This window comes from Conger conger, chromosome 2, assembly GCF_963514075.1.
Source record: "Conger conger chromosome 2, fConCon1.1, whole genome shotgun sequence".
Taxonomy (NCBI): Eukaryota; Metazoa; Chordata; class Actinopteri; order Anguilliformes; family Congridae; genus Conger; species Conger conger.
In genome coordinates this window covers 11,932,763-11,957,022 of record NC_083761.1, presented here as the reverse complement: position 1 = coordinate 11,957,022, position 24,260 = coordinate 11,932,763, and the positions used below count along the sequence as shown (strand labels likewise).

At 46.1% G+C, this 24,260-nt stretch overlaps 1 protein-coding gene across 8 annotated transcripts in view; it reads left to right on the top strand.

Annotated features, from left to right (window-relative positions):
• Positions 1-24,260, top strand: part of zmiz1a (zinc finger, MIZ-type containing 1a) — a 111,483-nt gene that overhangs the window by 70,277 nt on the left and 16,946 nt on the right. Inside the window, exon 1 of one of the 8 annotated variants that reach the window (XM_061231476.1) lies at positions 7,163-7,261. The exons of 5 other annotated variants lie outside the window; for them this stretch is intronic. The gene's annotated coding sequence lies outside the window, so the exon portion shown is untranslated. Of the gene's footprint in view, positions 1-7,162; positions 7,262-7,875; positions 8,014-22,983; positions 23,029-24,260 lie in introns of those variants that run through there. 2 more of the 8 variants (XM_061231474.1, XM_061231475.1) reach the window with 2 other exon arrangements.

Here is a 24,260-nt window from a genome sequence, read left to right as displayed (position 1 = left end):
AGGATTAGAGAAATGGAACCAGGTAGGTGGGCAGATGGCATTTCTTAAGCAGCTGTATTTTGCGCGCACACAAAGAAAACATTTAACAGTTTCTACTTACAAATTATTTCAAAATTCTTTAGAAATTGTAATCCAATGGTGTGAGGAAAGCAATATTTTCTCAAGTTGTATTTGATTGTAAGAAAGAACATATGAATATTAAAATGTGTTTACTGCAGCAGTCCACCGTGCCAACCTTCTCATTTCCAAAGCTGTGTAAAGATAGCGTTTTCACCCCAACTACTGTCCGTACAATGAGCCAATTACACAAACAAGCACAAGGGCCCATCAGTATTAAATATAAGATCAAACAAAGCAGGCAAACGCTTCTTAGTAAAATATAATGGTGATTTTAAACGAGTAAGACATTCAAATTATTGTCAGATAGTTCCACCTCCACATAATGGAATCCACGTGGTTTGCGAAAACTGTTAGGACTAGCGTTGAACACCACATTGCTTATTGTTGGAAGTAGCCTTTGTTATGGGTATTTGTAAATGATTCAATAATGAAAAATAATATACATAACGGAATGCGTAGAACAGATATCTAAGCAGATTGTGTGACATGAGATCCAGGGCAATAAATGGAAATGTTAATACTGTAGCCGGGACTCCCAGAGATGCAGGCAAATTCATATCAGAGGAGATACAGTACCACTGCATATTTATAGCATTTCTTTTAGCAGATTTTCCAATTATACTATATTTTAGTAGTACAGAACTTGAGTCACTCTCACCTATTTCAGCCTGTGGTGGTTGCCATGCTGTGGCTGATTGATCTTGTTAAATTGAATGGCTGCCCCTTGGACCAGGTCATTGCCTCAACAAGCACCTTCTACATCTAGTGCATAGCTGCTTCAAATGTGTCACTCCAATTATAAATCATCACAAACCACACAATGTCCTTTTGTACAACTCTGTACTCAAAAGGAATTATCAATACGGAATTCTCTTTTATTATGGGCATTTCATTCATAGCGAGAGGCCAATAATAATCTTTAAAACCAGTGCGAGTAATTAAGTGTTAAGTTAAAAAGCAAAAAAATAGGAATATTATCTCTTTGAATGATTTTGATTACAGAAGATTCAATTTGAACGCATTATGCAGTTTTTTTAAACTTGCTTAGTATCTGAGAGGCTGTACCATTAATGTAAATGCAGTATTCCTTCACATTGATGTGAACTAATGCAACATGACCAGTGATAACATTTTACAGCAATACAATTTTAATTTGAACAGGCAACATAAACTCTCCTATGAGCATTCAGTAAGCTGTTTGAAAAAATATTTGTGATTGAACTGTCCAGCGTTGAAACTGAACACACTCTCTGAAGCGTATCTGCTTTAAGTACTGTGCTACTTACCAAAACACTGTGTGGGGGAAAAACCAGAATTTAGCTGATGTAAACATTCAGAGCATGCAGACATTCACTTAAGAGATATGTTTCTGCGCTGAGTAATTAATCCGTATCCCTGGCTTGTGACACGCTATGACTGTATGTGTTGAGGTTAGAGATGTTAGACCAGCACTCATCTCCTGGTCCTGCGGGCCGCAGTGTCTGCAGGTATTTGCTACGCCACCTGATTTCACTTATTACTTTACCTGCTTGGTTCAGATAATTCGCTCGTTTGTGAAACCGGGTGGTGTCGGGCATGGTTGAAGCGTTGCCTGCAGACGCTGCGGCCCACAGGACGTGGGGTTGAGTAGTGCTGTGGTAGACCGTGGTGTGTCGCGTTGCAGGGGGGGAGCGAGTGGTGACCTCTCAGCTAACAGGATTAGCCTATTACTCTCTGATGTGACTGAGACTATTCATACACAGAACACATCCATATTGTACAGATAGGGAGGTAAAACACTCATTCAATCTTATTCCCTGACAGAAGTTCCATGTTGAACTGGACAGAGCGCTCCCTATCTTTTTGTGGAAGCCCCCACCGCCTGGACATTGGTACAGTCCTGTACAATTGTATGAACTGAAGTGCTTAATCACGGCTCTCCCCGCGTGGGTCGGGATGGCACATTCCAAATTGCTTTTGCTTCAACAAGCACAAGGAATTCCTCAGTTCTGACCTGTAACACAAAGCATTCATTTGAAAAGCAGAGCAATGCACTTTCAAAATAAACATTTTAGTTATTGTTGTAGGACTTCCTTGTGCGATAGACAACTATTTCACAAGCGTTATTTTTACAATTACTATTCCACAACTGATCCTATCCCTGAACTGCACCAGATTAAACTGCAGTGCAGGATTCGCAACTTTACACATTGAATTACAGTGTGATAGATTCTTATATTTTATGCACCTGTAACTCCTGTTTGCAGTTATGAACCGGATCTATATTTGGATACCTTACTGGTAAAGAAAAACGTGGGAGCATTGTCATTAAAAATAACAATAATGCTTAAAAAATCCCACCGAGAAGGATGCGAAGGAGAATACAGGCCTGAAATGAAATGACATTCCTTCAAGTTTTAAGTGCCTGAGATATGCACTTTGAAGTGTGCATGCGGGGGTAAGAGCACTTGTGAAAGTTGCCCCAGGCGTGTCGGAGGAGCGGGGAGGGGAGGGGGGGGAGTGGGCGGGCGCTCCCGCTAAATGATTTCGCAGCTCTGCCTTCCCCGCCGTCATCCCGCACCGGCTTTTTCGGCGTTCCCTGTCACTCGCCGCGGCGGAGCGCTTTGGATCACGGTATTCCTGGGAGCGCTCACCTTGACAGCTTCTCCGGCGACGGCGCCGCTGAGCTCGTTTGTCGCCCTGTTCTGAGCCCTCCCGTCTCACCGGGGGGACGCGTTTAGAGACCCCGCTGGATGTGTTTGCATAAAAACACCTTTCCACCAATTACTTTCCTGATTTCCAGCGGGAGCATCGATTGCGCCATCCCGTTCTGTCTCATTGGATGTTTTGACAGGATACTGTAGGTGTGACTGAGGAAGGCTTAGCTTTCTGGGTTTCTAGCCAGCCCTAGCATGGAATGTGGCAGCCCGATGTTTCGAGTGTCCATGCAGTAAAACATATTTCGCCCCTGATAATTAGGGAGTTAATTAAAAGGTAAATGCCATGACGTTAAATTTAAAATTGTTGCTGCGTTAAAATTGTTCCGCTAAACCTTTATAACAAGCGCTTGTTTATTAATATGACGAATTCAAACTCAACAATGTGGCGCTTGAGGAGAGGCACAATTTGAAATAATTTTGCTCATTTAAAACAGTTGGTGTTTATACTTCACATACAGTATTATAAAGCAATCAGTATTCTGTAAATGTGTGATCTTTCAGTTGGTATTTTGTCCGCGACCTTGAGTTCCTTCTCCAACTGTAGCAGAATGTAAGCCTAATTTACTTGGTCTTCAAATGAATATTTTACAGTTCTGTGAGCATTCATAGCTGAAATTCCACCATTGCAAATAAAATATTTATTTTCAGAAAGCATATTTCGCCATTAGTTGAGTTTTCTTCAACAGAATAGAGAATTGAAAAGACAGTCAGGCAGCAGGAAGTGCTGATGGAAATGAAAAACAGCGCACTGTTTTAGCACTGTCTGGTCTGAAGAGGTCGGCTTTTATGCCTTGTTCAGTGTGTTTCACTCGTACACTTTGATTCCATGTCACTACTCTGCTGGGGTTGTTGCTGCGTGCTTGTTGCCTTTCAGCATGTCAGATGTACAGTACAACCACATCAGCAGACATGTTGTCATTGAGCTGACTTTAATTGCACATACAGTGGTTAGCACAATGCACAAAAGTTAAAAGTCTCATTTTTCTCTCGAAAGCTTACTCCACCAAACATTCTCCCCCCTCACTTTTGGTTTATATTAAGTAACTGATAGTTTTTCTGTGGGTTTTCCTAAATAGAAAATAACATATACAACTAAAAACATTGTTGGTGGCCTAGCCCATATTAGCCTGTTGTAAACATTTGGAGGGAGTTCAAGAGCCTGAGAACCAAACAGCCTCTTGTGACAGAAGCAGAGGAAACAATGCATTGCACTAGCCATACTGGACATGCTCCAGTAAGACCAAATTAGCGTAACTTTTTTTACACGCAATTAGTCTCCCTGCTGTTGTAATGTGGGACACATATGAAATGCTATTAATACTTTTACTTTAATGTCATTTTGTGCCATGGGACTGTTTAGAAATATGTCAGTGTGCCATGATGTAAGTATCTTGTACATAACAAATCTGTAAAAGGTTTGTTTTCACCAGAGTTGTGTGAACCTAGCATTGATCTGTTAGCTCAGTCCGCTGCAAAATGGTACGTTGTTGAGTTGGGTTAAAGACAGGTTCAGCTGAATAGAAACTCCTCACTCAACACACTAAATCTTCCCTGCGCACCCTTTAAAATGGGTTGAATCTGATGAATTATGCTGTGAAATCGTGTAACCGCGTAGCGTTGTGTTTTTGGCCGTGTGGTAATAAGCGGAAGTGGGAGTGTGAAAGCGGGGTGTTGCCGCGGTGTGAACTGAGGAGCGGCGGGCTACGCCGAGGTCCCGGGGCGGGGAGCGTTCTCCGCGCGCAGGAATGCTGTCAGCGGCCCGTAAATCCGGCCCAGCCCCCCCCGTTCAGGCCACGCAAAGTGTCCATGTCGACGATGACGGATATCCTCCGACGCTGGCCGTATTTCACACGCGGCCTGCACTGTTTACAGAAGCTGACGGGAAGGCGAGGACCGGGGGAACCCAAGCCCGGGTTTGTTTCGGCCGTCTCGGGCCGAGCCGCGTCTTCCTCACCCCTGATTCCGGCGTTCGGAGGAGGTGCCGCGATGTCAGTGTTAAATTCTGCTGTATCAGATGGCTTTTCAGGACGGATTTCAGGGGGAGCTGTCCGTCTGTCTGCTTTATGCAGTCGTTTAGGGCCACCGGCATCTCTGGGCCACACAAATGGAGTCTGAAGTGGTGGGTGGGATTTATGCCGGGGCACTTTGGGGTCATACCGACATTCCTGTTTAGGACAGCCAAAACCCCAGGGTCTGCTCTGGTCTAGCCGTTACTGACAAAACGACCTTACAGAGCTACCCAGCCAACTGCTATATGATTACCGCTTAGGAGCTGATGAATTATTAATACATCATAATGCATATTATTTTTAGAAACAAGATCCCTATTTTAAAACATAGATTTTTTTTTTTGGAGTGCAGTATTGTTAACAGTTAAGAAGACTGAAAAGGTAGAAATTATCTACATGTTTTTGAGACCAATGTGAAATTTCTGATTGGATCCGGCCAGCCATGGACACTTAAGTTTTTATCATTATTAATAAGTGTCATTATACAATGAAATGCACTCTTCTTATTTATTATTTTAGGTTGTATCTAACACTTCTTCAGTTGTCTTATTAGATTTTTATTTTGCAATCATTTTGACTAAGCTGTACTTGAAACGGCTAAAAAGACAAGATTTGTCTTTATTATTATTTGCCTTTATTATTGATTTTAAAAAAGAAACCTGAAATACCTAAAAGAAATATGGTGCATAGTTTCCATTAGAAATTAGGATACCTTTGCCTCCCGATTTATATTAACTACTCATGTTGTTTTTGCTACATTGTTATTTTTTTAAGTCTAATAATTGAAGAGTCTAATAAGTTGAATAGTTTTGTCTTAAGTTGGTCATAAGGCTAACTATATAAGAACCGCTGCAGGAGAACCCTCCTGTGGACCACACACAGTGGTCGTGCAGCCTCTGTATGGCATGTGGTACAACGCATGATAACTGCATATCACCATTCAGAAGACCACACAAACACTCCACCGCCTGTGTTTCTCAGAGCGCAGAAATCGCCTCTGTAATTTCCCAGGCTTGTTTTGCGCCTCAATCGGACCTGAACTTGAGGGAAGAAATGTGTTTGTTGTTGATTGGTTTATTTCTTGTTTCAAGAGTAATTGCCCGTACATGTTCAGCATTCTGCTTTCGTGGAGTGTACATTTCCCCTTGACCCTTGACCTCTTGACTGTGACTCACTTCAGCCAGAAGAATGTAGCTGAGTGTGATGCATAATCAGGAATGGCTCTCCGTAGTGTTTCATGGGGCCACTGCCAGGGCTTTGCGCAGGAAATTGTTTACCCGGGTTAGCTATGCTAACAGCTTGGTGCTGTGTTACGCATTGTTATTCCGTGAGATCGCTCTCCACCGCTACACCCGTACCGTTGTGAGACAGAGCGGGAGAATGTGTCCTTCTTTCACCATTCTTGTACTTTAACAAAGGAACAAGTGTACCAGTAATTTAACTCATTAAAGATTCACCATCCTGAACAGAGAATTCTGCACTTTTTAAACAGTTAACAGGCACATCAGTCTATTTAAAAATGATTCAATAAAACAGGTTTTGCAGGTGTTTCATTAAAGGTGATGTTATGGTACTTCAGTTGCTGTTCTTAAAATATGTTGGAAGAGGGGAATTAATGCTAACCATTACCACTGACATTAAAGGCATCCCTGTGCTATTTGTCTTATTGTTTTTAATTTTGAATAATTAGTACTACATTTCTACAATGGTGTTCTCGAACTTGACTCATAGGTGATGATAGCCTACTAAATACAAATGTAATTTCCTTGAGTTTCCATTAATTGCTTTGCTAATTTAAAAGTGTAATATTTGATTGCCTGGGGTAAAATGGATTCGTCAAATATTTTCAAGTTAAGCTTACGTGTAATCTTGATGTATACCTGACAAGTACGCATGTTGAGACAACATCTCCTTCAGCTACTTAGCACATCAGAACCCCCCCCCCCCGCCCCCCACCCCAACACGACACCGATCCAGCCCTGAACCACAGGAAGCCACTGGGCTCTGCTCCGAGCTGCGTCTCCTCTGGCCCTTAATTAGCCAAGTAGTTTGATGGATTTAGTCGACGGCACACTCCGAGCGGTGGTAGCATCACCGCTAAATATACCAGCCTGAAGAATTCCCATCTATAAAGTCTGGGAGGACTTGTGTGGCTCTGTGGAAAGCGAGTGTTGCTTTAAATGAATTGATTGGAGCTCTGGACACCGTCCGAGATACAGGCTGCCTGGCATGTTAGGCTCCTCCCCCTCCCGTGCAAGTTTGAAATGTGAGCTCTCTGCGCTGTTTTTTTTTTTTCTTTTTTTTTTTCTTTTTTCCCTCCCTTCTGGCAAAGTGGCTGTGGCTGCTTGTGTGTGATGTGTGTACTGGGACAGGGAGCAGTGGATCACTAGACAGAAAAGGAAGATGCATCAATAACAGCTGCATTCATCCGAGGTGAGGGGATAAGCGTTTGCTTCTCTCTCTTTCTCCCTCTCTCTCTCACTCCCTCTTTCCCTCCCTCCCTCCCTCCATCTCTCTCGGCCCCTCCCTCCCTCTCTCCGTCTGTATCTCTCCCTCTCATCCGTCTCTCCCCCTCTCTTTTTTTTAACCCTTAAATGGCGCAGAAGTGCTGCTTCCTGTTCTGCTTTGCGGGGGCGTTTGTGGCGAGCGGAATGCGCTCTATCCACTGCGCGGTGTGAAGTTTTTAAAAGCTTAACCTTATTCTCCCTCCCGTTGTCTCCCAAGGATTCCTCGCCTGAGTGCAGGGAGCCCACAGCAAGTACAGCAGGAGCCCATTAGCAAGGACTCCATCTCTGATTGGTTCTGCCTGCGAAACTGAGAGACTGGCCATGAATAATTGATGTACATTGTGCAGTCACTGGACAGGCAAAGAGAGAGGAGAGGGTGCCCTGAGATAGAGGGAGGGAGGGAGAGAGAGCATGCAAGAGAGAGAGGCAGTGTATGTGTGTGTGAGAGAGAGAGAGGAAGAGAGAAAGAGAGAGAGAGAGAGAGAAAGAGAGAGAGAGCGAGAAACTGAAAGCTTGAAAATAGCTGCCGGCTTCCATAGTGCTGAGATTAAGGCTGCCCTGTGTGCCTTTGTTGTTCTGAAGCAGATTCCAGTTTAGAAGTGTTTCCAGACACATGAGCCCTCTGTGCAGTGAAGAGAGAAATAAGACAGGCAGAGAACATTGCGTGGCTGTTTGTGGGTAAGTCTGGTGCAGGTGTGTGTGTGTGTGTGTGTGTCTGCGCACGTGTTCAAGTGTGTGCGTGTTGGGGGGGTGGGGGGGGTTCTGTTCTGCCATGTCCAGGACAGTCTGGGAAATTGCGAGCTGTCAAGAGCAGAAAATAGCACTTGAGAGTAGGGTACGGAGGGTCTGGGAGAAGGGGGTACTTGTCACTATGAGACCCTCGGGGGTTGGAGTTTGGGGGGGCGCACGAGGGGTCCTGCCAGTGTTTAAACAAATGGAAGAGGAAATGTGAAACTGGGGCCACAGCCCCCCAACATGACAGAGAGGTAACAGCTGACTGTGTTTGACCTAGTTACCACTCACACAGGAAGGGGCAGAATGGGTCTAATCATCTCTCGCAGATGAGCTGACCTACTTCAGGCTACATTTCTGAGGTTGGTTTAAGCGCTTTGACAGCAGCCCGTAGCATAGCCATTCCTCACACCCAGCCAATCACGCTGTGGTAACTTTTACAGAGTAATGAACGGCCACAGCAAGCGGCACTTTAGCCACGCTGAAGCTAAAACAGTTAGCATGACTCCTTGGCATACAGCAACAAATGTATGATTTAGCAATTTATGATCAAGTGTAATGCGTGTCATAAACAAGGGCTCTTTCTGATGATACGTTTCCTGTATTAGCAAGAGGGCTTTTTCTTCGACCACTTTCAAAGGTAAATTATATTTGTTTGTTTTTTTTGTTTGTTTTTAAAGAAAACCTATGAGTGACTCCAGACATGCAGAATTGCATACACTTCCCAAAATTGTCTGCACCCCTTCCCCCTAAAAGTAGACCCACTGACAGGCTGCCCCACCTATCGTTTGTGAGGCAGATCGAGTTGATGAACTTTATGACTAGAGCTTGCCAGACTCCTGTTCCAAGGGATTTATTTAATTACAAGTGTGCTCTAATTTTATGAATAAATGATCCCTTTGTTGGCCTTCCCTTGCAGGTAGCTCAACTTCAGTTATTTGTGTAAATTACTCTGTTTCCTCCAATCCCTCCAACCCCCCCCCCCCACTCCCACTTGTTTGGATCGACAGTAACATGCTAAGACATGAAGTTTTCTGCAATAAAGCGGTCTGCCGTTTGCTGAGTAATACCACACGTTTATCCGACTTTTTTTCCCCCGCAAATGAATGAAGCTTTTGTTCTTGTTTTCTCGGGTTGACTGGAGAATTGTGAAATTTCTTCCGGAGAAACTTGGGAGACTTGACTTTCCCATTTTAAAGAATAAATACGGCGTGATGAAGTGAAATGTAAGAGGAGCTAGCGCTAGCAGCGCGGGGTGGAAGCGAGGGGGCCACATGGCTCTTCAGAAGCGCGGTGGAATATTAATGAGGGGTCCGGGGGACGGGGCTCTTTTTCGGCGGATCATTATGCCGGGGGTTCAGCGGCTTCCCCTGTGCTGTTTGTTTCATCCCCGTGTAGGAGTGAGACATGAAAGCGGCTCACTTCAATGGCCTGCCTCTCAGGGTCTCCGCAGGAAACCAACAGCCCAGTGCTGCTCCACTGAGTCATTTACTTCATGTTGTTTCCTCCTCCACGCAACTGCCTTTTTTTTTCGTTTCGGGTCTCCGTTTGACTGTTAAACTCCCTTCGCTCCCCTGTTCGGGTTCCGCCCGGCAGAATAAACATTGTCATCTCTTCATAACGTTTGGCTTTGTTTTAATTGTCGTGGGGCACATGTGCATATGAATATTCTTGTGATCGAATATGGCATGGTGATAGTAATTACTTTTTGTAATATATGCGATGCTACGGTGCCACTTTTATCGTGTTTGTTCATTGTCAGGTGTGGGTCGCAGTGTAGCTTTAGAATGAAGAGAGAGGAAGGAGGAAAGCCATTTTCTGACAGATCTGTAGTGTTTACTAGTTCTATTTTAGTCGGGTGGAAAGCTTTTCCACCATTAAAACGGGAGAACTTTTTGAAAGGGTAACCTTGGATACAGGCACTTGTCTCTACCCCTTGTTGCTCATGTCGGTGCTTGTTCCAGTCCCCATTATATCCCAGGGAAGCGCGCAAACATGCAAATCAGCCCCTTGGGAATGCAATCGCGTGCCGATTTTGAGGTACACTAAATGGTGTTAGGTGCTGATGGCAAGCACCTCTGTGCCTGCTGTATGTCAGACGTGTCACACCAATCCAATCCAAGATCTCAACTAAGATAGTTTGCAGTTAGTTTGTTCATATGGAAACGGAAAAGCGCTTTGTACACACGTACATGTGCAAGACACGCACATACGCGCTCAAGGTGCGAAGGCGTGTGTTTTTTCGCCGTTTCACGCAGACGTGTTCTCTCGCCCCGTCGCGAGTACAGGAGGGGGCGTCGGTTCTGAGTGGCCGAAACGGGTGCATTAGCGCATATCCCGAGCGGACGTTCCATCGCGGGGAGACGGAGTGTCATTGCCGGGCCTAACGATCGCGCCCCACCACCCCCGCTGCACAGTTAATTGGATGGAGTGGCCACTTCCACGGCTTCTGCAAGACCACTTACAGTTTAGTAATGCAATTCCCGCAAGGGCGGAGGCTGACTCCAACACCGAAGGCATAAAGCGGGTGACAGCCCCCCGTTTCCTGCAGTACTTTTACAGAAGTGATTAAAAGTCAAACACCTTTGAGCCTTCATGAAAATCGGTTAGAATTTTTTAAAGAAAAAAGACAGGTGCTGAACCCGGTTTACAAAGATGCACGACACTGTTAAAATTAGCATTGAAGTGTAAAGGGAGGTGCATAGACCGCGAAAGGTTTTATTAAGCTTCGTACAATCAATAGGGTGCATGTTATTCATGAATTCTATGTGGGTTTCCACCTCAGACAGGCATTTTCTACCCGGCAGTGCATGTTTTTTACCTCCTTAGCGCACTTTCTTGCTTTACTTCATAAATAATGTTGTAGAAATGTCTGTGTTGTCGTGTCAGCAATTCACACCTCTTCCTGTGCCCTTGAATAATAATTAATAAAGACGACGAATGCAGAAGGAAGATATGTTGAAGCCAGAGAAAAAGGGGAATTAGCCGCCGTTCTGTGGACTTTGTGTAGATGTATTTTTGAAGACAAATGTGCAAGTGAACTGGAGTATTTCGGAGGACTTCCCTGTACGGTTCTCAGTGTAACGCTTCAGTGCTTCTCCGTGATTGGGACCTGCAGAATCTCAGCCACTTTAGAAGGCACACAGGGTTGTCCTATGAGGGTGGAAAAAAATCTAATAGTTTGCATTTGGTTGGATGTTACGAGCATTTCTATAAAGGAATAGCCTTATATAGCGGCCATTTCATTTGTCTGTCTGGTTAGTCCAGCTGAAATCTTTCCCTGTGGTTCATTTTCAGATACTTGACAACTTCAGCACTTAATGTCATTTCATGCTCCGGTTCGGCCTACAGTACATGTTTAATGATCATCCTAAGGTTTTGTTTTCTTTCGAAAGCGGCACAAAAGTGCCATTTGAGTATGTGAGCCCCCCCCCCCGTATCTGTTGAAGCTGGTGTTTTGATTTGTCAGTTTTATAAACCGAAACCCCAGCATGCTCTGCCTCGTTACCAAGTTGCCGTTACCAATGTTGAATTTGAACCCTACAGAAACCAACTCCTGCAGGAGATGTCAGAGTGACTCAGGTACTCGTATGTGTTCTAATATTGTACAGTTCAGCTTGTGAAGTACATCAACCCAGCACTCTGTGTCCCACCATTGTCACCTCCCCTCTGACATTCATCCCTGTTCCCTCACCCCTCGACCTCCCTGAGCACACTGACCTGTACGTGTGCTTTAGATGTGTCTCTCTCAGGCCACCGGGGGAGGGTGCGTCTGCTCCATTGGCTGCTGAATGGTTGTCTGTCGCAAGGCTGCAGAGCATGGTTGTTTCTTTTGCCTCTGTTTTTTTTTTTTTTTTTACCAACTTTATTATTTTATTGTTTATTTTGTTCTTCCACAGCCATAAGTCAATAGGTAGACGGAAGACAACACAACACTGTTTACCCTGACCGCGACAAGCTTTGTCCTTTTAAAACGATTTGTGTACAGGAAGAAATGGACGTTTTAACCTTTTCTTTCTATTCTTCTTCCTACACAAACACCTCATATTAGTTTGTTTATTTTAGCTGTGTCCAAACACGGCGTAGCTATGAGTGAGCGACGTCCCGACCTGAAGTGGAGGATGAATCACATTGTCGTTATGTCAAACGGAGGCCGTAGTCATATCTCGGTTTTGCTTTGCTCATTGGTGGATGGGCTTTGGGATGGGTTTTTCTTCTGGTGCTCCGTCGTACATCTCGTCCGTGTTCGTATTTGAGGGATGTCTTGCACGGATGCAGAAAGTCACGCATTTTGGGCCGTGTGGCAGGCGACCAGGGAAACTCCTTTCTTCCTTCCAGTATTGATCACTGTTTACCGCCGATAACGCTGTGTGACATATGATTAAGAACTGGCTCCGCTCAATAGAGCTGAATAATGATACTGTGTATTGCCCCCGTTCTCCACCACCGTGACCCTCAAAGCCTACCCTATTGTATCTGCTCCTAATTAGCGCATCAGAATGCCCTTCGTTAGAAACAGCCTGTTGCTCAGGGAAACAATCTTCCCACTGTAAGCAGCTTCTTTTATGCGCCTCCTTTTGATAGCCTGGTGTAAGAAGCACACAACACATGAGGGTTTTCACCGCTGACTAAACCCGCTCTGCTACCACAGAGTCCCTTCAGAAGGAAATACCTGTGTATTACTTACAGTTTGATTCAGGTGCGTTGGTGGATTCATGTCATCATGCTTACTGTAACAGGGTTCAATCAATCATGAAGCTGATGGCTTCGTTTCACTAAAGCCTGAACATGGCTTCTTCATTTCCGTCCTGTAGTGGCAACAGCAAGTAAACTGCTGCAGCCAGTGTCAAGATAATGTGTGCAAGCTAAGGCACACGTTCCAGGTTTCAGTAGTTAAATGAACACACAGGGCTCTTATCTTCCCCAAATGACTGTCAAAAAGCCAGTATCCCTCCATGCATCTGAAATGTAGTTCCCCTCTGCTCCTCTCCGCTTGTTAAAACCATTACTGAAATTAAGATGCGAAGATTTGATGTAAAGGCATGATGGCATTTTCCACCAAATCGGCTTACTCCTCTAAGACGCGCATTCACAGATTTGAGACTGAATTTAGGTTGGTTTAGGTTTAGATTTTTTTTTCGATTGATGTTTCAGGAATTAATTCACAGTGGGGGGGGACTGAGTACAGTATGTTTGCACCTGTGCGTTCTTTTTGGAGCAGGGTGTGGGTGGCTGTGTTTTTAATGCTGTGATGAAGCGGCCATACAGTACAGTGCGTGTGCCAGAGGAGATTATTGCTCAGTGCCCTGCCCTACTTCTCCTGATAGGCCAGTGGGAACATAACAGTTGCCAAAGAGAGATGTACTTGGAGCTGTCTGTAAGTAGTGCAGACGGACTTGTATAACGTGCTGTCTGGAGCACTCTTTGAGTTGGCTATTCCATCAGTGGTTCCACGGTCTGAGTTTGCACATCATGGTGTGCTCTCAGTGTGCACAGACAGGTTCTTTCCTGCAGGTTTTGTGAAGTCCGGACAATGCACGAGTCCTCCAAATCAGTGCAGTGTATTTTGTAAGGTATGTGTTATGTACTATGAGACTTTTTGTCTCAAGTGAGTCAAGTTCATCTTTAAGAGATTTTCAGTTTCTAAATAGTAATTAACTTGTCACAGATGTCTTCTTCCTAAATAAATAAGCCTGTAAAGTGAATTCCCTACTTTGATGAATTAGAAAATGAGACATTTATTTTATTTTACACCTGTGATGTGCATTGTAGACAATTCTACTTGCCTAAATTCAGCAATGTATTGCTAATGCTAATTTGGTCATGTCATGCTGCCCGTTAACAGTGGTTCTTCTTTTGCTTTTAACTTGGTTCCTCATTATGGTTGATAGACCTGACCTATACAAATGCTTCAACAGGAAGGCTATGGCAAGGCGAGGCTGTCTTGATTTACCAACATTAACCAAAGCAAAGTTTCCATTAAGTTTCAAATTGGTGGCTAGTAATTGTTTAAAGATGTATTCATTCTTTAGAGATATGGGTTTAAATGCTAAAAGGAGGTGTAAGGATGTATTTAATATTATGATTTCCAAATATATATTCATAAGGGTGAATTCACCAATCATTTTTGTATTTCATATAAAAGAGTGCATGTACATTGGTCAATTGGAAATAATTCTATAGGGAACATGAAAGCAGTTGTGCTGTAAATATCAGTAATGTGGTGATTGAGCATGCTTTAAGTTAACCACATTCTCTGCTGTAGGGACCTGGCAGACAGGAAGTGTTGTTCTGTCTATTTTTAGCCTGGCAGTTTTTCTGTGTCATTCCGCTACTCTTGTTTAACAGCACTTCCAAAATCCCGTGTCTTATATATTTCTCTTTGACTTTTAGTTTAACGTTACCCAGCATGCTCATTATATCTTTGCTTCAAACAAAAGTCGATCTGCAAATGAAAAGCTTATGAATTTACATATGGATTGCATGATTTTTTGGTAACACTTTACTTGAAGCCCTTGCCATAAGGCTGACATAACACGCTCATACACGTGACTTAGCTGCTGCCACAGGATGGCATTAGAGGTTATGTCAAATGACATAAAACGGTCATAATATCTGTACATTTTATTACAGTAACATCTGTCATGTAACATTTACTGATAAAAGTATGACAGTTTTATATCATTTGACATCAACTGACATTATCTGTTATGCCATTTTGTAACCCCTATGTCAGGTTCATGGTGAGGGTTTCCGGTAAAGTGTTATGAATTTTTAAAAATCTTTTGTTTAACAAAATTGGTACTTTTCCTCTTATTTTGTGAATGAGTTTTAAACCTGCTGAATCCGGGCGGAAACTCTAAATCCATGAGCAGTCGCTCTGTATGTGCTCCTGCACTCACAGAGACATCCGTGCCCCTGCACTCACAGAGACATCCGTGCCCCTGCACTCACAGAGACATACGTGCCCCTGCACTCACAGAGACATACGTGCCCCTGCACTCACAGAGACATACGTGCCCCTGCACTCACAGAGACATACGTGCCCCTGCACTCACAGAGACATCCGTGCCCCTGCAGTCACAGAGACATCCGTGCCCCTGCACTCACAGAGACATCCGTGCCCCTGCAGTCACAGAGACATCCGTGCCCCTGCACTCACAGAGACATCCGTGCCCCTGCACTCACAGAGACATCCGTGCCCCTGCACTCACAGAGACATCCGTGCCCCTGCACTCACAGAGACATCCGTGCCCCTGCACTCACAGAGACATCCGTGCCCCTGCACTCACAGAGACATCCGTGCCCCTGCACTCACAGAGACATCCGTGCCCCTGCACTCACAGAGACATCCGTGCCCCTGCACTCACAGAGACATACGTGCCCCTGCACTCACAGAGACATACGTGCCCCTGCACTCACAGAGACATACGTGCTCCTGCACTCACAGAGACATACGTGCTCCTGCACTCACAGAGACATACGTGCTCCTGCACTCACAGAGACATCCGTGCTCCTGCACTCACAGAGACATCCGTGCTCCTGCACTCACAGAGACATCCGTGCTCCTGCACTCACAGAGACATCTCCTGCACTCACAGAGACATACGTGCTCCTGCACTCACAGAGACATACGTGCCCCTGCACTCACAGAGACATACGTGCCCCTGCACTCACAGAGACATACGTGCTCCTGCACTCACAGAGACAGACGTGCGTTTCGCTGCAGTGATACCTGATTGGCCGAACCCCAGCGCCGTCCGCGGGATGGAGAAGGCGGGGCTCCGTGGCCATGCGGCCAGCAGGACTCCGTATTCAAGCCGGGGCTGCTCAGAAACGGCCCATAAAACCTAGCCAGCAAGTCTGGCCCTCCATGCGGAGATGAGTCTAAGTACCCATTGACATGGTTCCAACATCACCCTGGCCTCTCCGAGAGGGGAGGGAGCGGGGGAGAGAGGAGGGAGAGAGGGGGGAGAGAGGAGGGAGAGAGGGGGGAGAGAGGAGGGAGAGAGGGGGGGAGAGAGGGGGGAGAGAGGAGGAGAGAGGGGGGGAGAGAGGAGGGAGAGAGGGGGGGAGAGAGGGGGGAGAGAGGAGGAGAGGGGGGGGAGAGAGGAGGGAGAGAGGGGGGAGAGAGGGGGGGAGAGTGTGCATTATCCGGCCTGGTCAGGACGCTGCCTTGCTTTAGTGCTGAAGCCACTCATCCAGAAAAGGCCTTTAACAAACAACACATTGCACCGTTTCCATAGTTCCCGTATAAAGTAATCAAAGTCTCCGTGCTTTCTTCTGGCTCTCTGTCCTTTGCGGGTGTTTAACAAGTCCAAAACGCTTCTGTATGTTTGGTTTCTCATACAGCTCCTTATCAACCAATTTGCTTTTCTGAAAAAGGCTGCTTAAACAAAGACAAAAAGGATATGTTTGTGCTTTTCTAGTCAGCCAGACTTCTATCAGACTTTTCATGTCGATGTTTGCCGGCCATGGTGAACTAGCAATTCCCATTTGCTTGTTAAACAAGTCACACATTTTTATAATATGGACAGGGTTGGCAACATGTATTTAGCCTTTCTGCTTTTCATCAATCAATCAAATTTTTATTTGCTGCAGTGCCTTTTGCAATGACATTGCCAGTGGCAGAGATTCGGGGAAATTGATTTTGTGAGGTTGTTATATCTTAAATGTAATTGCGCGCCCATTTTCACAGAACACTTAGTGCCTTTTTAGCGGAATTACTAGGGCTGTTTCATTACTTTGTGTATTGCACCTAATGCTGGGGCTGGGGCAACACCGTTTGTTACCTGCTCTTATGGCTGTTCCTTGTATCATTTTCCACTGCTTTCTGGTGGCCAGAGATATTGTGCGTTCCTGAATTCAGTCCCCTCTGGTTATGAGGAAGGCACGTATGGGTCTGCCTCTGGATTGGCCCAGGCTGAAGGCGTGTGGTTACCCAGAAGTCTCTCGGGCGAGCGGCGAAGAAGCAGAACTCCACGACGTGTAACCTTTGCATCACATGACCCCCTTCGTCCCACTTCCTTCCTCGTCTTCTGTTGCTGCGCATCATGAAATCGAGTCGGATGAATAAACGATAGCATCTGGGCGATCACAAAGACGCATTTCGCACACTTTGTGACTGTCACTGCTCTGACTGTGTCAGAGGTCCAGCTCATGACGTTTTGATTTCGAGTCCTCCCATCAACCAGTTGTGTTCACCTGGAACAGACCCAGACGTCCGCCACCACGCAAAAATCAAACATACCGGCAGTAACGGAACCTTTTTCTTAAGCGTAAGGAAAATGATCAAACACATTTAGTCGAAGAAAGAGACGGGGGGGGGGGGGGGGGGGAAGGACATTGCGGTCCCCCTAAACTTGAGAGAAGTTTGTTGAGTTTGGCAAAGAGCGGTCTTGGGAGAGAAATGCTTTGCGTGGCACTTGAGGTGATTTAAGTTACCAGGGCGACAGGGTTCCCACTGCCCCTTTCTTTCATAATTTACTTTGGTCGGCGGGAGGGCTGGCACATTCACGGCCGCACAAACAGAGGCTGTGGAGGGCCTCCGCTGGCCGCCCCGGACCCGTCAGAGGGCGGGAGTGTCCGGGAGCTGTGCCACGCCGTCTCCGGCGGCCGCTGGCCTGCGTTCGGCCTCTCTGGCTCATTCACAAATCCTCCTCCCGTCTGTGGAGCTGCCCGCGCCCCGCCTCCGCCGCACGGGGGCTTCTGAGAGCGCTCCCCTCGCCTCAAAGGCTCTCGTCCGAGTCGGGAGCCGGAGGAAGCGGGGTCCACAACCAACCGGCTGAAAAAGCCAGGTTGGAATAATCTGGTTTCGTTCGCCCGCGTCGCGTGCTAATTGGGTCTTTTTTGGCCCGGGCGGCTCCGGTTGGTCGTTACGGCCGGGGGGCGTGGCGGCGTCAGCCAGGTCTGCGCGGGCGCGTGACACAACTTCTCTCTTTGGGCAGCTGGCGCCCTCTGCCAGCCAGGGCGGCTGGCGTCTTGGTGAAATGCCACTCGGTGAGCTATTTGGGACGCGGGGCGGGGGGTGGGGGGGGCGGCGGCGATTGTCACCAGACGGTGTCGTGCCTGGGCGGTGTTGGCTGGTGCCAGGGAGGGGGACGGTGCCCTGGGTTGATGAAAGAACAGGTGTCTGCTGGAGTGGGGCAGGCGGGGTGGGGTGGCGGGTGGGGGGTTAGGGGGAGGGATATGTGAGAGGGCTCTGGGCATCTGCCATACCTGCTGCACCCCCCCCCCCCCCACCCCCACCCCCTCCCCGAATCCCAGCCAGGGTACAGACAGTCCTCCGCCTAAAGACCCAAGCACAGCTGTGTCTCCTTCCGCTGGGACTGCCTCTCCAAATGGCACTAGAGAGGAGGGACCTTGGAGGCTTTGGTTTCAGTTTAGAAAAACAAGAATCAATTTAAAAAACGAAAGCCTTTTAAAAGAAATAACCTGATATGTAAAGCTCAGGGCTGATAACTTTGGGAGAAAATTGTTTCTGTGTGCCCTCTTTAAGGGGGGGGAGGAGAAGACATCAATGGAAAGAAAATTGGATAACTGTCAAGTAACCAATACACCTAATTTATCATGTCTCTCATGGGTGTTATGATACAAGGAGAAGGCTGGAGGCTAAAGCAGGCCAGTGAGCCACCCAGTCCGTCCCAGTAGATGCATTACTGTTCTGTATGGTGGCTGACCATCGCACATTACAGCTAAGGACAGTAATATCAATAAATCTCAGCCATGGCTTAGCCTCCGGAAAAATCCACAACAAAAACGGAAAGTGAAGGGGGTACAATCTTCTCATTTTGAGACCAAAAGTAGTCCCCTTATTGAAAGGGTATCTCCCCACTATAAAAAGTAAAACTATAAACGTATAATTACAATTCCGGACAGTAACTCAATACCTAGCGTGGGTAATTGGAGGAATGTGGAACGACGAAGCATCCATGTTGGATGGAAGACGAGGGATATTTGGTGTGTGACACAGTAAAGTAAAATGTAACCAGGTGTTCCTCGAGGGGAGAGCGGTGAGGAAGAGCACCTGAACATGATTTATTCCACTTATCTCAGGTTTCAGCACGGCTTAAAGACGGTGTCAGTGGGAACAGATGAGTCTGTGGCATCGTGTGGACGGGGCTGGTGTGGCAGGGAAAAAAACAATCATCCTTTTGTGTTCCTCGGGCCATCCCAGAGGAGGTGGAGGATTGGGAGGGGGGGGTTAGTTTTTTGGTGGGGGACGGTGGTGGTGGAGGAGGGGGGAGGTTGCGGACTGTGTACTGGGAGCAGGAGGCATGCAGTGAGAACTGTGTGTGAGACAGAGAGAGAGAAAGAGACAGAGAGAGACAGACACAGAGTGAGAGAGAGACAGAGTGAGAGAGACAGACAGAGTGAGAGAGACAGAGACAGAGAGCATGTGAAGGAGAGAGAGAGAGAGAGAGAGAGAGAGCATGTGAGGGAGAGAGAGAGACAGAGTGACAGAGAGACAGAGTGACAGAGTGAGAGACAGACGGAGAGAACATGTGAGGGAGGGAGAGAGAGAGAGACAGAGTGAGATGGACAGAGACGGAGAGAGCATGTGAGGGAGGGAGAGAGAGAGAGAGAGAGAGAGAGAGAGAGAGAGACATCATTGGGCCCGTTTGCTCATCCACTTTCCCTTGTTATACGAGATGTGAAGTTAGTCTTTAAGGAAATAACAGTTCACCGCCCCTTTAAGCAGGTTTCCTCGGTGGAAGTGGTGATTGGGTGAGGCGATAAGCTGTCTCTAATGGTAGGGTAGAATAATTCCTCTAAGTAGTTTTGGGTGATCCTGTCCCTCCCTCTCTGTTGCTGTTTGCACTTGCCACTGTGTTGCGTCGCCCTGCTTTCTTGGCAGCTCTTTAGGGAACCGTTTGGGTGATTTGTAACAGTTTGGTTTGTGAATTGAGGTGATAAGCACAATGCTGAAGTGTATGCATAGAGAAGTCACTGCTTATTGTTGGCAAGAGGGCTAAAAGTCAACGGCAAGTCGAAGTACTCTGTGTTTCTAACATTTTAGATGAGCAGCCAACGGTGCTCAAGACTTTAATGCCATTTAGTACGCAGTACGCAGTATGTGGTAAGGTGCATCTGACAGAGAGACATGTAGGCTCTATGCTTATGTGGCTTTTTGCTCATAGAAACACTCCTACACTATCTGTCAACATTTCTAATGACTTTTGCTATGGCTATGATTATGGTTATTCTTACATTTATCTATAAAGATGAAGATGACATGCATTTTCTACGGTCTATTAGACCATATATATGTATGAATATTTGATTTTCTGTGGGTTCCTTGACAAACATTGTTTACATCTCTAGGTATCAATAGATTTCTTCATTTTGCTGGCTGCCAAGGCTAGCCAACCAAAGCAATGATAATTTGGAAAATTGCCCTTGCATCTAGCTAGCTAACTAGCTGAACTGTAATAAGTAATTTACCATGATATACATCTATTATTATTATTCGCTACATCTTCTGTGTTCCGTAAATGTGGATTACTAGTTAATGTACTTTTAACTTTGAACTAATCTGTCTGATCACAGTCCTATCTACATTTCTGGGATCCAACAAGGGAAACAATTTGTTAAAGACAATATTGTTTGTAGGCAGTTGTTTTTTGACTCAGCACCTGGAAATAAGTACTGTGTACATTGGATCACTCAGCAGTTGCAGGTAGCCGGTTAGCTTGCTCAGAGCTACCCTGGCTGAATTCTTTGAAAGCCAGGGCATCCTTGCCTGTGAAGCCTCTTGACTAGCCTCCTGTCTTCCATGGATTTTATGTAGGATGCATCATTTAGAAGATGTAAGAGTAGGCAGTAGTTTTCTGGTCTGCTGTCCACAAATAGCGTTCAGTGTGTGACTAAATATTTCCCTGCTACCACATCAGTTCAATCTGTAAGTTCCTCATAGCTGTATCCATTTTATTAAAGTCAGATATTGCACTTATTAAAATTAAAACAAGGGTGTTCTTTCCTCCTTTTCCAAATTAAGTGAGGAGTAACTGCTAGTTACAGTAAGAAAAGTGTAGTCTCTTTGAGTGGAATAAACAAATACAAAAACAAATGTTGTATATTAAAACAGATCTTTCTACTGAAATATTTTTTGGTGAATTCGTGGGAAATGTCAAGGTGGGATAATAAGGGTTTATTTGTGTCCTTGCTAGAGAAGCTAGCTTTTAAGTCCTGATGAATAAGTTAGATCACTGCCCTTAGTCCAAAAGCTAGGTAAACATGTGCAGCTTCATATTTCTTCAGGAGAACAGGAGTGAGGGTTTGTTTATTTGTTTCCTGTGAACTTGGCCCTGCCTTGAGCGGAAGCTCTTGTTTGGTTATGAATGCCTATCTCCGCAGAATTGCTTTTTGTTTGCTAAAATATATGTATTCACAGTTTTGTTACAAGACCAAAGTGCATGGGACCAGAATGGAATTAAGGGTGTAGCTTTAATTATCCCCTGTGAAAGAGACCAAGCCAATGAGCAAGGCCACTGCAAGAAAGTAGCGAAAGTAATGTTTATTTAGGTAGTGGGAGGCTGCTTGGGGAGAGAGACGGAGATGGAATGAACGCACAAGATAATCGCATAAAACGCAGATCATGTTTATAGTTTACATATTTTATCATCACGCAATCACTTTGGAATAGCCTGCACTGTCTAGCAATGAGCCCTTGCTACAGTGTTTACACGTGCGTGTTTGCATGCGTGTGTGCGTTTGCCAGGTCTCCGATCTTAAAACGCGTAGTAGCAGGTGTAGGACACAAGAGATCTGAATCTTGGCTGCTTCGCTTAGGAATAAGACATTGGATAAATGCGTCGTCTGGTTTCCAGTTTGTCAAACTTGTGGGCTGTACGATGTCTTAGCAAACAGGGAAACTATTTTTGTATTCCATAAACAGTGGACCGACATGGCAGAGGACCTCCCTGTCATCTTGTGAAAACGCCGAATGTAATTGTGCTGTAACATAGCCTACCGGCTCTCGGGCGGACGTGTCGGTGTAAAGACAGAGAGGGCCAGCTATGATGCTTCATCTCCGTACCCGCTGTTCCAGAGCGTGTCGGCGTGTAGCCCTGAGCCCGGCTCTGGATCACTCTCTGGGCTTGTACTTGTTCCTTTACACTTTTGCACTGCGGTAAGGGCAAATAAAAGAGCTGATCGGTCACGTTGCTCTGCACAGAGCCGGCCTCCCGGCTGGCTGATCGATACCCCAGAGTAACAGCGCAGTCTGTCTCCTGACACCTGCCTGGGGAGGGGGGGGGAGGGGGGGGAACCCAGCTGCTTACTGTAGCTCTCCAGAGCTGGCTCTAAAAGAGAGGGAGGGGAAGGATGGTGTGCAAGCCAGGGAGGGGGAGAGAGAGAGACTGCTGGTACCATCTGTACACGTCTTTTGTATTCTCCTCCTCATCTTAACGCACAGGCTGAAGCTTGTGTGCTCTGTGTTCAGATGAGGGAGGGAGCCGTATCTCGACCTACGCGCCCCGGATCCGGACCGCCGTTCGAATAATATTATCGCCCGCGATTAGAACGGCCGCCCGTTCGTCTCGACCGACGTGGTTTCGTCAAACGGCCGTCGGTAATCGCGCGGATGTTTATGAGTGACGCCGGGAATCAGAAGCGAGGCCGAGGCAGGCTGTATTTCCACTGCTCGACTGCTCGTGAGCACGTGGTGTTTCGAATAGGCTGCATTTCAAAGAGGTAACGGCGACAATAAATACGCGCTCCATGCGTAAAACCTGCCCCGGCGATCTGATAAGTCGCAAGTAATTCACCCCACTGTGTGGAGCCGGAGGACAGCGAGCTTTGTTAAGCTGTATTGACCGGGTCTCAAAAGGAGGCCCCGGACGTGCAGGGCAGTGGCGGTGTTCGCGCTCACTCGAGAAACAGAATTAGAGCATCACTTCCCACTTTGTGGCGATAGATCTGGCAGCGGGCGCCGCAAGCTGTTATCTCGGAGCCCTGATTGTGAGTAATACCCCACGCCTTTGTTCGCTCTGCCCATCCGCCTAATAAACCTGCTGTTTTCCGCTCGTTTTCCCTCCTTTTTTAATCTCCTTTGCCTAAGCGTTTCGCGCGCGCGCGGGGGAAAAGCCGCGCCCGCGACAACGTCGCCGGCGGTTTACAGTCGCCTCTTCCTCTTCCATTTCACACCAGTTTTTCTACAGTCCATGATTTCACTGCGCAGTTATTCTGCCGTTTCCGAGCCTCCCGTTACCACACCGCGACGTGACTGCATGCGAGCCGCTGCCATCGCTACGGCGGCTGTCTGAAAGAGCACTTTCCTTCACCCCCCCGGTTAGAATGGAAGTGCCACTACTGCGCATCGCGAGAGAGAGGTCGCTGCCCTCCGTAGTTATCAGATGCACTCTGTCTCGTTTTTCACCGGGGAAAAAAAAAAAAAAAGAAGGAAAAGAAGTCTTTTGCAGCTGGCACATTTTTAAAGATGTTCTGCAGATGAAAAGCATACGATTTGATGAAACGCTTTCTGGCAGTTCGGTTACCTCACCCAGTGGCAGTCTGGAGGAAGTATAGGGCAAGAGCGCACCCTTTTGGCCAAGCGAGCAAACGACAACTACAGTGTGTGTGGCTGTCAAATGACTTCGCTTTTTATGTTCCTTTAGAGAACGGTGCTGTTTATTTTGCTCGTGTCTTTATTTACAGTTGCTTGTCAAGAATGGCAAATCTTTCGTAAATATATATATATTTTTAATAATGTTGAACCTGCTTTGTTCACACAAATACATTTTTCTCAGAAAAACACAACGGGCCTAAAAAAAACCCAGTAAACTACAACAGGTTGCAATGTGTTTTAAGCATAGTTTTCCTTTGTAACCATATAATGCATCTACACACTGGTTTACAAGCTTGCCCCCACACACACACAGATACTGTTCATGGTTACCAACGGAAAAGAGAAAGTAATTTTAACAAGCGATTGTGTTTTATTTACTTGTGCTCTTTATTATTTATTCATTTGTGTTTTCCATGGTATTTCATCTTGTGCAAGTACTCCATTTCTTCGCTATCACAATTCAGGTGTTACACGTACACTTGTGTAAAATGTTTTCATTTTTACGATAAAAATGAAGGGCAGAAGGTGATGTCTTGAAGCCTACGAGCTGGTGTTGATGAAAGGGTCCTTATAACATCTGATAGTGGGTAAACGCAGAATTTTCCAGCATGTGCAGTTACACTGC